Raw genomic sequence first — 18388 nt, forward strand, 5'->3', positions numbered from 1 at the left:
AGATAAATTAGGTATTACTCCCTCTCATTGTGAAGAGGTGAGGGGCAAGAGGTGAGGAGCAGGTCAGCTGTGGGGACCACGGGGAGACAACCTCCTGGTAAGGTGTCAGCGGTGGCACCCCACTCCATCTGTGTAACATGAAGCTGAAAACGACTAACTTGTGGGGATTGATTGAGATTGTTTAGATGAGTATCTAGAGCAATGCCACAACGTTGATCAAAATCCCACCTGACTGTATCTACAAGTGCTCACTTTTCTTATGGCCACACTACATTAGACAATGGAAACGTGCATGAAAAATGACAATTAATGGAGATGCTGCCTGGAAATCTTGTATGAGCTGCACCAAGATCCTTCAGACTTTCTGGTTTACCCTTATATTAGAATATTTATGAAATCTCTAGGGTAAAATAGATACTTAATGATGAAATTAGGTCAAGTCAGTGGAAATATAACTTAAAAGTATCAAAGTCCCCTGGAATCTGAGATTGAGAGGGGCAGGAATAGGAATGATGGAAACTTACACAACCTTTACTTTGGATGATTTAATTTCGTAAACATTAACTCATGACTTTCTCCTCTACAAAACCTCCTGATCTCTTTAGTGTTAGCTCAGGGAAAAATCCTCAGAGAGAAACAAACCAAGACTTCTGCTAAAAAGTCCTGCTTTGTATGGAACAACCTCTGAGCAAAATGAGAAGAAAAGGAGAAGGAGTTGTCTGGTATGTTGAGTGTGCCAATTACGTTTGCCTTTAAAACTTGGAAATAACCATGGGGTCACTTGTGTAAAAAGAATGCCTCCTGTTTCCTCTTCTCCTCTGCAGGCCCAGGAAACAGCAATGGAACATTGTCAATTGATCACCTTTCACATCCATATCCTTAAGGATGTGTGAAGTTGCAGTGCAGTGGCACTGGGTCCCACATAAAGCCAATTCTTTCATAAACCAATTGCTACTGCACAACTAACCCCACCCCCAAACACCACATATTATAGCTACATGACTATTAATATGTATTGATGCTATAATGTCTGTAAAATTGTGGTATTAATACTTCATAAAATTCACTATTGCCAGGCACCAGTGACTCACACCTGTAATCTTAGCTACTGAAGAGGCTGCGTTCTGAGAATCACATTTCAAAGCCAGCCAAGGCAATATATTCTTATCTCCAATTAAATACCAGAAAACCAGAAGTGGCGTTGTAGTTCAACATGGGAGAATGCTAGCCTTGATCTGAAGAGCTAGGGGATAGCTCACAAGCCCAGAGTTTAAGCCCCATGAACAACAAAGAAAGAAAGAAAGAAAGAAAGAAAGAAAGAAAGAAAGAAAGAAAGAAAGAAAGAAAGAAAGAAAGAAAGAAAGAAAGAAAGAAAGGAAGAAAGAAAGTGGGGAGGGGAGGAAGGAAGCAAGCAGGGAAGGAAGGAAGGAAGGAAGGAAGGAAGGAAGGAAGGAAGGAGAGAGTGAGAGAGAAAGAAAGAAAGAAAGAAAGAAAGAAAGAAAGAAAGAAAGAAAAGACAAAAACTATTCACTAGTCCAGAATCTTAAACCAGGCAGTTGAAGTTTCTAAAGCTTTGGGAGCCAAGCAAAGAGCCTTTTACATAGGAAATGATTTAATATTCTTATTTGAATGTGCACTCACGTACTTTTCTGAATTTCTTAAAAACTGTATTTCTATAAAAAGAAGCAGCTGGGTATACCTTTATGGTAACTTGTTATGACATGTAACTAATATTTTTTGCCAGTCCTGGGCATCGAACTCTGGGCCTGGGCATTGTCCTTCGGCTTTCTCAAGGCTAGAGCTCTACCACTTGAGCCACAGCACCATTTCTGGATTTTTTTTTCTATGTATGTGGTACTGAGGAATCGAACCCTGGTCTTCATGCCTGCTAGGTGAGCACTCTCCCACTAGGCTAAACCCCTGGCCCACATGTAGCTAATATTAAAATGAGTCTTTCTTTTTCTTTTTCTCTATGGGTGAATGTTTTTCTCCTTGTCTGAGAAGTGACTGTCCTTCTGATCCTCATATATTTCTTTGGGAACTCAGGGTCTGGTGATGTGATGATATTATTTACATTCTTGGTAAGATCAGTTCATTTTCTTCCCACTTAAAAATTATATGTAGTGAACTTCCACCACACACACAGACAGTGGGAATAAAAGAATGTTGAGAATGCTCCAAGTTTGCTGAGTGAAAACATCAGCAATTTGAATTATTACTGCATTCTGTAGTCACGGAGGAAGAGGACCTGCTGCTAGTCACAATTGCATAGTTACTGATAAGAGAGCTTTACAAACACTAATATACCAGTGACTTACATGGCATCTTACTAAAGTGTAAGCCGGGTTTACTAGATCTAGTATGGGAACAACTCTGCCTGTCTAACGTAGCCGTCTGTCTTCTCTTTGTTGTCTTTTGTAACTCTGTTTTGGCATTTTTGTCAGAATCACTTCATTTAATTCATTACTTACACCCTACCCCACGTAGATATGCTGTCATTATTCAGAAATACTGCGACTCTAGACGGGAGTCCATTGCTCACACTGGAATTCTAGCTACTCAGGAAGCTGAGATCTTAAGCATTGTGACTCGAGGCCAGCGTGACAGGATAGTCAGCATGTGTTATCACCAACTGGCATCAAAAAGCTGGAAGTGGAGATGTGGCTCAAGTGGCAGAGTGCCAGCTTTGAGCAAAAATGGCCTGTAAGGACAAGGCCATGACTTCAGGCACCACTATTCACACAAGACTATCTATCTATCTGTCTGTCTGTCTATCTGTCTATCCATCTATCTGATGTGACTCAGTAAAAGGTTGAATTAATATAGGTTTCAGTAACATGCATAGATATCTACATTCACATGTAAGTGAATAATTAAATATGTCACATTTATTATTGTGGTCCAGGACAATAAAAGTTCTTAAAATCAGGGAGGAAGAGACAGACTATTCTTTGATCTTGGAAGAAGACAAAACATTTCTATACATAAAAGAAAATATATAAATATGCTATAGGGGTGGACAGGAGCTATACAAGTTTGGTGCAATTATCCTAAGTTTTATTTCCCAGTATGTCTCTTCATTGCCAAATAGATAACAAGTTTTCTAATTTTCTTGACATGAAATTATATTCAGTGCAAAATGCAGAAGCTGCCAGAAGTCAACTTTCTACTTGCTGAGGCAATATTGCAATGAATTCTGAACTTAAACAGAAGATAGAAATATCGTGGAGGAAGAGGAAGAAAAAGGTTTTCTGCAGATAGGAAAGAATTCCGTCTGAGCTGAGAGGTCTTGTCTGCTCGGTACTCATCTCTTTACCTGGTCTCTCTCACTAGTTAACTGGAGTTTACAAAGGAAGGAATTATGTCGAGATTCCTTATATCCAAATAAGATTTAATTTGGATGTGGTGACTTAGGTGTTCATTAATTCACAATACAATCAGATCTGGTACTAAGTATTAAATGATATGTTAGGAAAGAGATTTTGAACTATAAAGAGATATAAACATCCTTCTGTTTTGATCATAACAGAATTCTGGGTACCACTGATGCAGTGCCTGAGCCTGATTTCCTGACACAGGATGATCAATGTAAAGTGGAACCTGATTTAGAGTGCAGTTATTTCTGGCACACTTCAGTATTTGGAGTAAACTGCATATCATCCGTGGCTGCTATTGCGTACAATGCACTGGTTCAGCACTTCATGTAGGGACATTTTTTTTACTAGTGACTATATTTACTTAGAAATATTGGACACCTACAATCTTTCTTAATAAATTCTGGAAATCAGCTAATAGAGGATATGAGTCATTGGTACTTAATGATTTGCTTTGTGATTGTGAACGGTGATAGGTTTTCATCCTTATAACACTTTGCATACATTCTACTGACATTTTTCTAAAATGGTTTTTGCCTGCTTGGTCTTCTCTCTAAATAAATAAATCATTGGCTGTGAGAGGGTTGTTATAGTTCATTTTGCCTTCTTTGTCTACTGTATAGTGTATTTTTTGATACTCTCAGGACTATTTCCTGGGGTCTGAGGTCTTGGCTCCATGCCTGCATACATGTGTAGTTGATGGATTCTGAAATACGCAGTTAAAATACTACATTTGTATTTAGTGACTGTGATGATTCCTTGATGGTGTTGTGGAGATGTGGGGGAGGGTGACTTAGGCCTTTCTGAGGAGGGAGAGAGGGAGAGAAATTCCACAGGAGATTGTGATGTGTTCCTCTTCCCTGAAGGGCAGACTGTGATGCCACATGCACACTGCTAAGAGTCTGTAGTTTACAAAAAGGGCCATTTTTAAATTTTTGTACTCTGGTGGCCTTCTCCCTTCTTTAACCTACACACATTCTTATTGTATATGTATATTGCCCAGAAAATCTCACTTTAGAATAAACTATTATAGACTTTTCTTTTTTTCTTTTTCTTCTTTTTGCCAGTCCTGGGACTTGAACTCAGGGCCTGGGCTTTCTCAAGGCTAGCACTCTCCCATTTGAGCCACAGCATCTTTTCTGTGTATGTGGTACTAAGGAATTGAACACAGGGCTTCGTGCATGTTAGGCAAGCATTCTACCACTATGGCACACTCCTGGCCCTATATCCTTTTCTGTGTGTTCAAATATCTTGGTTCATTGTTGAATCCATTTCATCTTTTGGCTTCTCATAATTCTGTGCTAGAAATTTGCTAGTAATTGTTTCTCTATACAGCCAAGTACTGGTGGCTCTCACTTGTACTCAGAAAGCTGAGATCTAAGGATCAAGTTTCAAAGCCATCCTGGGCAAGAAAGTTTGTGAGACTCTGATCTCCCTTTAACTGCCAAAAGCCAGAAGTAGAACTGTGGCCCAACTGGTAAAGTATTAGCCTTGAGCAAAGATACTCAGAGACAGTGTTCATGCCCTAAGTTCAAGAGCAAGGACTGGTACAAGAAACAACAACAACCAAAAAAAAAAGGAAATAGTAAGCAAAAGTTTTTCTGGAAACTACCAGAGGTTCATTTTTTTCTTTCCAGTTAATTCTTTCATGATATTGTAGCAAATTATGACTTTCAAGAAAGCAATGCAATTGAATAGATATCTAGTATCTACATTTATTAATATGAAATAATTTTCTCAAATGTGTTTTTAATGTTTAGTAACTAAAAAGTTGACATATAGGAAATACATATAAACATTCTGTGTTATGAAAAAAATCAGTGGAGTAATTATGAGAGAGTAGATATAATGAAACATAAATGGAAATAATCTATCTGCCAAAATGTTAATAAATTTGCTTACTATTGAATATATTTCAGGATAATAATTTGCAGCCCAAACTAATATTAAACTTAAGTCAAATAAACTTGAATATGGAATCTAAAATCTACCCTTTAAATAGTTTACTTAAATTAGACCTCTCACTTCAAGACTTGTTTTAAATCATGACCACATCTCCGTTTTCTATTCTACCATATTTCTCAGTGTTTCTGTGGGTGTATTTCCTGTGAAATGGCATCTGTTATCAGTCTGTCTTTGCAGTATGCTAATTGGAAAACTTTTTTTTAAGTTTGGAGTTAATGTATTTTTTTTCAAAGACAATGTACTATTGTGTCAGAATTTGGCTCATTGTCTCAGATGAAAAGAAACAAATTAGTAAACATTTTACCTCTTTAGCTAGAGAACACAGATATTTTTAAAACATATAATATTGTATTTTCCATGATAACTGTATGTCCCAAACAAGTGATTATTATTAATTACTATTTTTGCTTCAAGTTAATACTGATTCTTATGACAAATATTAGCCTTTATTGAAGACAAATGAAAGTTTTCTCAAACCAGGAAAAAAAAAATCTAAGGATACCTTGAAGTTCCAGTAAGAGTACATGTGGTAAACGTATGTGTGTGTTTGTGTATCTATAGCTGTCTGTCTGTCTGTCTGTCTATCTATATTTCTTCTTCCCCTGAAACTCTTCCTGGCTATGTGACTGGCTCAGCACTGGTTTTTATATGAAATTCAAACTCCATTCTTTAAACCACAGCATAAGCATAGGATTATAATTTACTTAAGTCAGACTTTAATTCAAGATGGATTTGCAATTGCAAAACATGGACTCAATAATAGGCCAGTATTTTTGTGGCTTGTGATGCTGAGAGGTGAATGTTAAATATGTATTCACTGAGCTTTCGTTTCCTAAAACGAAAGCCACGGACCCAGAATTCAGAAGGTCAGATAATGTGTGGTTGTTGACTGTAGCACTCTCCATAGATTTTTGTGGCATGAGCTGTCATCATGGGTAGGTTGCATAAGTCAGCTCCAAAAGAATTACCAAGAAGCTCAGTAAATGAGGTCATTGTCTTGATTCATCATTTTAACATGAATCTAACATTTTCATTTGGCACCATGCACTCTGAATTATATAACCAGTCTTTAGTGTATGGGTCAAAAAATTTCTTGAGAATGTACCAGTGCCTCTCTTGTTAGATGTAGAGATGAGAAGATTTGAACAAAAGAATTTCTTTCTAGAAAGCCCATCTCCTGTTTAATTTAGAACTATCAGTGGTTCTCAAGAACCTGTGTACAGCCCATGCCCACATGAGTTTATATAAATCCATGGCAATGAATAGACTTTCCCTTAATTTTTCCTAAAGATAAGTTATACGGCTCAGTAGCTCCTTTTTTTTCTAACACTTTATCTATTGCCATTTTGGTATTATGTTTGTGTTTTGTGTTTTATCACATACTGGTAATAGGTTTAATCTGCTTTTCTTTTGCTTTTTCCTTTTTCTGTTTTTGTTAGGGGCTTGAACTCTCTGCCTTGGTGCTAGCTATCCTTGAACTATTCACTCTACAGTGAACTAGCCACTCTGCAGCTTCATCCACAGCACCACATCCAGTTTTCTAGTGGTTAATTGGAGATAAAAGTCTCACAGACTTCATTGCCCAGGCTGGTTTGAACTGCAATCCTTAGATCTCAGCCTCCTGAGTAGCTAGGAGTACAGGCATGAGCCATCGGTGTCCAGCAGCTTTTTCTTACTTGTAAAATTCCTTCTGTGAAACAAAACTTGATCACCTCATTTTAGCCCAGGACAAATTTCTCTCTTTTATCAAATATCAGCTTCCACTTTCTCCCATTCTAATCATCCCCAGTAGCTATGAGTCATCATTCACCGAAGCCTGAACTTCATTTCTTATTGTTTAGTGAAAGGTAATCAGAAATAAATCCACATGAATATTAACTTCTTGTAAGACAAATTTAAATAGTGGAGAGTGTTTCATAACTACAGAACTTATCACTGCTGTGATTTTGTTTTTATATATCTGTCCCCTTTTAATCCTCAAATATAGTAACCATTTTCTTTTGATGTTGGCTTTACCAACATTTAATATATAGCACAGAACTCAGTAAATATCCAAAATATGTGTGTATGTGTATATATCCCCAATATATGTATGAATAACTATATGCCCATGCATATTATGTTTATATAATGTATATGTAATATATAGAGAGATAGAGAACAACTAATAAAAGGTATTTAAGGAGAAATCTAGAAACAATTCTGAAATGGAAGGGCATCTTCCTTGTATAACCACCTCCTTTGTTAGTTCAAACCCTTTCTTATCCTAAGAGGAAAGGTCTGAAGGTTAATAAAGGTGAATTCTATTTGTGACAAAAAGATAAGTAAAATTTAACACCTGTCTCTGTTTCAGTTCTAGCTGAGGAGGCCCCCACCACTTCCACATTTCCAACTGAGGTGTGAGCCCTCTAAATTAAAAGTTGAAAAGCTAACTGTCAGAACCATTTTACAGGACTGTTAGCTGACTACTCACTTCAAGACGATGTGAGTTTGGAGATGAGGAAAAGATTATTAGAGGCAGTTGTTAGTATCTGGGGAGACCTGCTTGATCCTGATTTTAGAGAGGAAGGATAAGAGATATTCTTACCTCATCTCACATAGTTTGCGATAACAAGAAATTGTGGTGGGAACCATTCATTAGACTTTACATCCAAAAGGGAAAATGGAATAAAAACTGTAATGGTTTGTGAGAGCTGACCACAGAGTTCAATGAACCCATGAGTGTCTTATGCTGTAAAAACTACAATGGAAAGATTTTTTCCTATTGGATGTAGCCAATAGGAAAATATAGCCAAGATACATCCATAGAAGAGAGACCTGTTTTGAAAGAGCCTTAGTTCTTGTTTGAGAAGGCTTTCTAGGGAAAAAAGTAGCCTCAGCAGAAAAAACATGAAGTATGGGCAGATCCCCTAGGCAAGAGGAAATGCTCCATCAAGAGTAGGATTTATCCTGCATTGGCAGAGAAAGGATTCAGCAGATACCAAGATAACAAAGGCGCATGGTTAGGCTAATACCATGGTGAAGATTTATGCAGGCTGTACATAGAAAAGAACTATGAGGATCAGGCTCAATATCTTCCTTCCGGTTTTATTACCAGTTCGGAACACTGGTCTTTTCATTTTGCCATGATTGAAGTGAAGAAGAGCCTGCATTAGCCCCCTTAACTGTAGTGCCATTATCAAGTGTGTGCCATAAAGTAACTAAGTGTTCATGAGAGGGCTTCATGACAGCCCTTCCTGTGGCTTTTATGTGTTCCACCTGAATCAATTTATTTTCAGGGAGAGTCAAGTTTTTAGTGGTGGTTACTTTGTGGCAGGCAGGGTATACTGCAGTGGGGGTTCAGATAAGAATAAGACAATCTCTGACCTCCCATTGCTTATGGTACATTAAAGCAATGATGTCATTTATTGACATAGAACATCAACTCAGCAAATAGTAGCTCCATTTCTGCTACTCTGCTATGACAAGTTGAACTAAAATTCCCTACAGATTTCAAAGTCCTACAATCAATAGTTAAATATAAGTTGCTACTGTCAGATGATTTCATTTCATATTCCTTAATGATGATTGACTGAATATACTATTTTAAAAGACAAGTTATGTAACAAATATTGTCAATCCTTCATGTAATTAGAACTTCATATATATGGACACATGTCTTACTGTCTCCCTCTGGCTTTGTTAATGTGTATTTTCTTGGCTGCCTTTGCTTGCCATTTGATTTTTCTTCTGCTGTAATTTACCACCTGCAGAAGTATGAAGCCTGGAAAATGTGGGAGTGAAATTCTCCTTAGCACAATAGTAATAAATCGACACAGGCTTAATAGGATCTTCAAACTTAAACCTGTAAAAAAGAATCTAAACCTGTTTCTTAGATCATGTATTCAACCACAATTTTCTGATTTCATATTAGGTCTAGGTCATAGATCAGAAGAGAGCCATATTTTCACACAACTGTTATGAGTATTGTGGTTAACCAAAGAGATCTGACAGTAATTCCTTGAGAAATATTTGGGACATTGAGACTGAGCCAAATGGAGAATAAAAAAAAATGGAAAACATAACAGAACCTCATTTCTTGTAAGCCGTCTTAAGAAGATAGCGCTTGACTCCCTGGAAAGGAGTGATATATTCATTGATTGATATATTCATTGATTGACGGAGACACTAATTCATTTGTATAGTAAATCATTTCAGTGTGCATATAAGGTGCAAGTCTCTCTGATGGGTGCTGGAAAGTAGTGTTCTTTCAGCCCCATTGTGGTATGTAGTAAAATGAGCGCCACAGAAAAAAGAGAGTCCTAGACTTAGAGATATACTGTGACAAGTAACCTATTTAGAGCTATAATCTCTCTTAGGAGACTTAAAAACTGAGAAGCAAGCAGTATCTCAAAGGACTTCCATGTTAGGTGGACTGGTAAAGAACTTGACCTGGGAGGACCTTGGAGAATTCTGTTGTGATGATTATGTAGACGATGAATGGCTCATGATTAGGGAGGAGGGAAAGGTATAAAAGTATTGTACACACCATTCAGGAAAGCTTAGAAATCACAAAACTCATTTGGAAGCCCGCCAGGGTCTCAAAGCAAGAGAACAATATATTTCCTTTCTTCTTTGAAGTGCTGCTTGGAGTTGCAGTAGCTACAATACCTGGTGGGAATAAAATCCAAATGGGCAACCATTATGGTTGCTTTAGTAGTAGACCTGACAGGTGGTGAGTAGGGAGGGAACAGTGGAGATCCTGTATATAAAAAAGTGTCACCAAGCACAGAATCAAGTATCTGGCTTGAATAACTCAGGCAATCTCCTTCCTGTCATCTTAATCTTTGTGCCATTCCTATACAAACACACCTTGCAATGTAAGGGTAAGAAAAATAAAAGCCTCATGGTTACCTTTTCAGTCTCCAGGTTATTTAAAACTTACATGCATCATTCCGTAAATGGGTTCAGTATTGCTCAGGGTGGTTCAGTGAAAGGTAACTGGAGCAGTGTCAGACATAAGACACACAGAGAAGGGGACGGCTGCCCCAAAGAGAAAGGGGCTTGATGGTGGAAGATGTTAGGGTTTGGTTGAATGCTGGGTGGACACTCTCTCTCTCTCTCTCTCTCTCTCTCTCTCTCTCTCTCTCTCTCTCTCTCTCTCTCTCTCTCTCTCTCTCTCTCTCTCTCTCTCTCTCTGTCTCTCAGTTCTGTGGCCCTTGGGGCACTCTTAAGGTCACTGCCCCCCCCCCTGGTGGTATTTTAGAATTAGGATCTAGGCATCTGAGTCAGGAATTTAAAGGAAGAGGGTCCGTTTTCAGATGTGTGCATAGATTATTTTCTGTGATAGAAGGAAAAGTTCCTAAGTGATAGGGAAATAGTAATGACAGTCTACAGCGGTACCATTGGAAGGAGATCCAGTGTCTCAATTAGAGTTTTAAAGATTGTTTCACATTTATCTGAAGACAATTGAAAATCAACTTTGTTGTAGTGGGATCACTGCCTAGTTTTCATTTGCTAAGGCACATTGCTTCCAGACGGAAGAAATCAGATACACCTAGTGATTGGGGAGAGGATATAGCCTCTCCTTCTAGACTAGCTAATTGGAGGTGAAGTATGATCATTTTCTCAAAAAGCTTATTTCTATCTCTAGCATAACCAAGAATATGCCAAGTATAGTTGTATATGCCTGTGATTTCAGCACTCAGGATGCTGAGACAGCAGGATCCTGAGTTCAAGGCCAGCTCAGCTACATACATAGTTCTAGAGACTAGACTACATATAGAGACCCTGTTTCAATCAACAAGAACAATGCAGCCAGAAATGCAACCTTACATTTTAAAATGAGTATCATTTTCATTTAAGCCAGGCACGGTGGCTCACGCCTATAATCCTAGCTACTCTAGAGGCTGAGATTTGAGGATCAGGGTTCAAAGTTAGATCAGGCACAGAAGGACCTGAGGCTCTTATCTCCAATTAACCTCTAGAAAATGGTAGGTTGGACTTTGGCCTAGTGGTAGAGTGCTTGCCTAGCATATACGAAGGCCCAGGTTTGATTCCTTGGTATCATATACACAGAAAAAAGCTGGAAGTGATGCTGTGTCTTAAGTGGTAGAATTCTAGCCTTGAGAAAAGTCCAAGGACAGTGCTCAGTCCCTGAGTTCAAGCCACATGACTATCAAAAATAAGCAAATAAATAAAAACAAGTAAATAATAGCTCTCAAAGATTAACAAAAAAAGAAAATGGGAAGTGGGGCTTGTTTCAAGAGTAGGTTAGTAGCCTTGAGCTGAAGAGCTCAGGGACAACACCCAGGCCCAGAGGTAGGGTGGTAGCCTTAAGCTGAAGAGCTCAGGGACAGCACCCAGGCCAAGTACAAGTCCCATGATCTGCAAAAAAAAAAAAAAAAATAGAATAACTTAAGCTATCATTCTACATTCATGAAGAGGAAGATTTAAAGAGGTCATGAAGTAATAGACTAACCAGAAATGTCTTTTTCATCCAACTCCTAGATTCACATATTGACAAAGCACCTATATTGTTCTATGCTATTTCCCCTGTTCATCTCATCTTCTTGTATGTTTAAGATGACTTCGTGACTTAGCCATAAACCACTGGCCTCAGCTCAGATTATCATCACATGTAGAAGCAGGCTTGATTAAGTTTGTAGCTGCCTTATGTTGTACATAAGCAAAACTACATTTTAATCAGCCAGTCCATATGCTTTATCCAGATAGTTTGTAATAGGCCCTGTTAAAAATAGATTTCCGTAATCAACAATGCTGGATAGAAGCCTAAAACCTTAAGATAGTCATATGTATTCTAATTTCCTCTTGCTCAAACGAGTAAACAAAATGCAATTGAAGAAGCAATCTCATGTTACAAATCATTTCATCAAAGGTAATGAAATTAAATTTCAGCTCTGAAAGTTAATGTGGAAAACTATTTAACATTGACAAGGATTTGACTTCTAATTCCTCCAAGCCCTAATCTTTGGATTTACATAAATTTCCATTTTCAAGGTTTTTTAATGGAAAGGATTTGAAGTTCCATTAACAAAACTGAACAAAAATTGGATATTTGTGTGATTTCAGAGCGATTGGTTTCAATATAATGGTATGCTCAACAAGTGTACGGAAGGGTAATCATAAAAATTTACAATTGTTAACATTATTTCAAAACCCTAAAGTAGTAAGATGATGTACAATACTCTTCATGTTTGTTCCAAGAACATATGGTACATGTTCCTAATAAGCATAATAAAGTGAAATGAAAATGTCTCATTATTTGTTTTTTTAAGCATTATCATTTTGAATTTAATCCCAGATTTTTAATTCCAGAGACCTCGCTCTTGTTATTGTAATTTCCCAGAAACTTCTATATAAGAATGCTAGCACAGGGGCCAGGAGTTTGGCCTAGTGGTTAAAGTGTTTGCCTAGCATGCATGAAGACCCGGGTTCGATTCCTCGGTACCACATACATAGAAAAAAAAGCCAGAAGTGGTGCTGAGGCTCAAGTGGTAGAGCTCTAGCCTTGAGAAAGTCCAAGGACAGTGCTCAGGCCCTGAGCTCAAGCCCAGGACTGGCAAAAAAAAAAAAAAAAAAAAAAAAGAATGCTAGCACATAACACTGTAGAAAATTTATTTAGATTTCCAAAACTAAATTTAGTGAATCGAGAATCGTGATACTGTTTGAATTTGTTATCATCTTAATGATGGAGATAAACGAATTTCCTCCTTCTAACCAAATAGCAGCATAAATCCCTTTAAGGATTGGAAAGCATTGTATCCGCTATAGAGTATATATTACAGTCATTCAGTTTACTTTGTTTGGAGGGGTATGTGTGCTTGTGATTTTCTACATGTAGACTTTGCCTGCATTTTTTGCCTTGTTTTCTTTTTTTTGTTGCTGTGAAGAAATCCTTCCTTCCTTCCTTCCTTCCATTTATTTGTTAAGTGACTGATGTATGACAAAGACTACACCCAGCCCTTGGAAGCAGTTGATGGGGAAACTAAGGATTTTCATGAATGTAGTAAGTTGATACATTTGTGAGGACTTCTAATAGAAAGTGTTACTCTGTTTGCTTCTTTTCTCTGAGTTACTGAAACCTTGGGATATTGGCAACCAGCTGGCAAACCTAAAGAACTTGAGTGTCTTTGTCACGGAAGGCCAGTATGAAATTCTAACCTCTAATGTTAGAGGCAATTGAACTCTGGAAGGGGAGAATTTACTTGGAGAATTTGATTTTAAAGTATATGTGGCATAAAATTAGGTAGAAGATCAATGACTCCATCTATTCTTCTGGACAGACTTTGGACTTAATCTGACCTTCCTTTTCAGAGTTCAATTCAATTGCATTTACCATGAATTTTTTATTTGTTTTTGCTGGAATTTCTAACAAACAATTCCTAGCTTGAATTTTCTAGTATCTAAAAGTTTTAAGGTAAAGCATGGATTTCTTGGAATGAATATATGATTAGGAACATGTCTTTTAATAGTAAGCTTTCGAGATAGTCCATGAACCAATAACTTCCACAGAGAGTTCTGTGTAAGCATTTTGCATTGATTTTGAATTGTACATGAAAATTCTGTACTTCCTAATTTCACACTAAGGAAAGATTGCACCTCATGTCTCATAAGAGACATGTGAGAGTCAGACCCCTGCCATCCTAGAATAGTAGGGATTGGCTTTTTCTTATTCTCCAAGGGATTGTGTTCTTATTTTGTTCCTATTATTATTGTTGTTTTAGTTTTATTTTATAGTAAAGGTGTTGTATAGAGAGATTGCAGTTACATAAACAAAGTAATGAATACATTTCTTGTCAAACACTGTAACCCTCTCCTTCATTTTTCTCTCACTACTCCCCTAGTTATATAGTTCATTTCCACCATAGTGTTAGTGATTATATCTGTTGCATTGTTTCACCCTTTGTCCTTTGTCTCACCATTTTGTTTTTTCTCTTACTTTCCCCAAATCAGGTAAACACACACATACACACACACACACACACACACATACACACACATGCACACACACACATATATATGGCACAGGATACCAAAATCCAAAAGAGTGATGATGACAGCAGATAAACCAAAGAGAAAGAAAAAAGAAATAACTTCTCATGGTACATTAAAAATAAAAACAAAACAATAACCAAAAATAACTCTCTTGTTTCCTTGGAGTTTATTTCTATTAGCATCATTTTATATGGTCATATGTACATAGCTATTAAGCTATTGTGATCCTCTACTAGGACTATCCTAGACATCTGCCAATTGTTACAAATGAGGGAAAACGTGGAGCCTTCTAGCAATCCCATTCCTGGGCATTTGCCGAGACAAATACAAGCAAGACCACACTAAAGCTACCAGTGCAACTATGTTCATTGCAACATTATTTACCATAGCTATGATATGGAACCAACCCAGGTGCCCCTCAGTAGATGAATGGATCAAGAATATGTGGTATTTATACACATTGGAATTCTTTGCTTTCATTAGAATGACATTGACCCAGCCATAAAGCAATGGAAAGACTTGGAAAAAAATCATATTAAGTGAAGTAAGACAGTCCCAAAGAAATAAAGGCTCCATGTTTTCTTGTTTTAATGAATAACTTTCTATTCTATCATTTCTTCTCTGGTTGAACTTCAGAATATGCTTACTTTTGCTGATTTTAGTGGTTTGTTTTTAGCTGCCTCTTTTTTTTCACATCAGACTGTAGAGGAGGGTTAACAAAAGCCTTTAATTTTGCAATGTGGAAAATCGTTTAGGCATTTGCTCCCCATAGCTCTTTCTGAGTAACTAGAATCTTTTTGCAGCCATCACAGTATAAAACTTGGGAAACCTGCCCTCTCAGCAGTTTTACTAGTTTCCAAAATGTCTTTGCATTAGCTCTTTCAGGAAGCGAGGAGACAGCTTCCCTAGCAGTAATGAGATATACAAACCACAGATGGTCTTCTCACTGCACAAGGACCACAAGTGGCAGCCTTTTGGAATTCACCATTCACATGCATCCAGGTGGATATGAAATGCACATTTATATACAAGAAATGAATGAGAAGTCAGGTGCTAGTGGCTCACACCTATAATCCTAGCTACTCAGGGAGGCTGAAATCTGAGAATTGCAGTTCAAAACCAAGCCTGCCCATGAAAGTCCTATGAGACTCTTATCTCCAATTAACCATCAGAAAATCGGAAGTGGTGGAAGTAACAGTGATAGAGCAGTAGTCTTGAACTGAAGAGCTCAGGAACAGTCTCCAAGAGCACAGTTCAAGCCCCAGGACTAACAAAAAGAAAAAGAAAGAAAAAAGGAAGGAGCGAAGCCAAGTGTGAATATGTACCTCCTCCAACCAATGTAGATATCTGGAATTTCACCAGCTAGATGCTTCCTATCACTATTTAGGTAAAGCAGGAAGATAGTATGAATATCATTATAATAGATAAGGCCTAGACTGTCCAGTTGTTGATTAATATCTCCTAATTTATAGGAGTTGAACTTTGTCTATCTCATTTAATTTCAAAATCTAGATATCTAGATGTAGATATCTCGATTGAATATCAGCCCACTGAAATTTAGCCCCATCAAATTTCCATAAATTTCAATTGGCCTGTATGCAAATAGGAAATATAACAGCTGTCTCATATATTTATTGTGAATGATAAATGGAATTATTCTATATAGGCCTTGTAACTGATGCATCATAAATAAGCAATGACTGACCATGTTTTTTTATTTTTCCTTAAGGCAAAACTTACATATCTCCTGCTGTATGCTAACTACTGTCCTATGATATTGATATTGATTTATCAAATATATTTTATAACAGACATATCATGGCTGTCTTCACTTTAAAAGTGACAACACTGGGCTAAAGAGAGGTTAGGAGGAATTCCTAAGGCTATGTATTTTGTAGGTATCAGGTAATGGATTTAGTTTCAGGTAGTATGACTGCCATCAGTATCACCATAAGCAAGATGCTGTTATTCTCAAGGTATGTAGCAAATCCATGCAGTGTATCTGTCTGTATCAGCACCATGATTGTCTTATGCCCCTAAAGCCTTGGGAATGTCTCATTCTGCTACATCACATTTTCTTAGTTGTTTCTTTTATTACACTAATTTGCTAAGATTCTTTTCCCTACACATAGCTGCAGAACTCAGAAACATATCTAATTAGTTGTAAGTGAAATTTGAAAGTCAGTAGGAGAAGTATTTCCTCTCAAGGCTAAGGACAATATTGGAATTTGTATTTTTTAATGATTTATGATATAGTAAAGTATTGTTCAAGCCTCGTGTTATCATGTAGAACAGGTAGATGAAGAATGACCAAAACATTGCTTGGTGGATGCAGATGATTTTCAGAGGTAACAATCCTAAATATACAAAAAAAAGTGCCATGTTCTTTGATATTCAGAAGCTATTCAATTTGATACATTCCAAATGGCCAATTCTTGTTCTTACTTCCTGAGCAATTGGCAATTGTTTAGAAAGGCCTTGCCTATGCCTCTATTTTCCTGTCTTTTCTGTGTCTTCCTGTAGCAGTTTCAAAGAATCAGATCTTAAATTTAGATCTTCGCTCTTTTGTACAGTGTGTGTGAGGGAGATGCATTTCAGTCTCCTCCTGTGGATCACGTGAAGATGATTCCTTGCCAGTTCTCATCTTACATGTTTGCTTCCTGAAGTAGTTTGGGACTATCTCAAGAGAAATATCACAATACGTGCCAAAGAAAGGACTGCAGTATAGCTTCTTTCATTCTTCTCCACTGCACACGAGTATACCCTGTCAGGTCCACTACTGCTCCTGCAGGTTTTTTATTTATCTAACATCCTAATATCTGCGAGCGTGTGTGTGCATGCATGTGGCATGTGTACATGCAGAGCACTCCTACTGAGGCTTGAACCCAGAACATCACACTCTCACTTAGCTTTCCTTTTTTTAGGCAGATGCTCTATCACTTAGGCCACACCTCCTTTTCTGGAATTTTTGCTATTCATTGGTTATTAGAAGCTCATAAATACTTGTACTTGGGCTGCTTTGAATCACAGTCCTCAATTTTCAGCCTCCTGAGTAGCTAGCATTGCAGGAGAAAGCTGAGCCTTACAGCGCCAGGACCAGAGAAGACTGAAAGATGATAACATCACTTCAGCATCTCTGGAAGTTTTAAAATCAAAATTCCATCCTTACCCTATGTACTCAGAAAGGCACAGGGACTTCTGTTCATGAGCACTTCCTATAGAGTTTCATTACTGTGTACTTATCCATAGGATATGTATTTGGTCTTCCTGATATGTTTTAGATTTTATTTTCAAGATAAGGAAACATTTTTATTGTGCTGAAGAAAAGAAGATATTGGAAAACCTGAAAAAGCAGAATAGAATAGTTATTTCCCTCTCTCAAAAGCAGAGGAACAAGAGAAAGCAAGTATAAATTACCAGACAGTCCACTTACAGGAGCCAGCCAAGAGGAATGGCTTTGTATTATCCCAGACATTGGCATTCGTTTCCTTTTGGAAATGCAGAGAGTGTTAAACAAAGATCCTTTCAACGTGTATAAAGAGGTCATTTTTATCTCTTTTTTTGCAATGTTTCATTTATTATCAGAGTATTGTATTGCATGTACACCTACATATTCCATTATGCTATATTTACATTTGTTTCACACATTTAATTATGAACATAGTTTGAAATGTAGAAAGACTTTCTCTTTCACAAAACTTGGAAATTGAAGGTAGCATTTAGTGGGTTTCCTTGTCAGCCTTGATAGTCATTTTTAGAATTGTTAGGGTGTAACAATTACCCACACAATTCTGCTTTCTAAGAATGTACAAAATGAAAGTCTCTTGTTAAGCTAGAAAACCTACTCTTACTGCTCTAGAGCTCATAACAAAATAATATATAGCAAGACATATTTCCCTTTGGGTCTTGATTGGGAAAAGTGATGGGGATGAGGAGCAAGACTGAACGGATGTAGAATGTTATTTTCTGCTTTTTTGGCCTTGTGGAATCTAGCATGGTACCCTTTGTTTATTGCAAGGAAGCCATGCCTACAGGTGTAGGATGTAACACTT

At 37.4% G+C, this 18388-nt stretch overlaps 1 protein-coding gene across 2 annotated transcripts in view; it reads left to right on the forward strand.

Annotated features, from left to right (window-relative positions):
• The window catches only part of Oxr1 (oxidation resistance 1), a 348769-nt gene that overhangs the window by 143016 nt on the left and 187365 nt on the right, over positions 1-18388 (forward strand). The window lies entirely within an intron of this gene.

The sequence above is a fragment of the Megascapheus bottae genome, chromosome 9 (assembly GCF_031878675.1).
Source record: "Megascapheus bottae isolate mThoBot1 chromosome 9, mThoBot2.hap1, whole genome shotgun sequence".
NCBI lineage: Eukaryota > Metazoa > Chordata > Mammalia > Rodentia > Geomyidae > Megascapheus > Megascapheus bottae.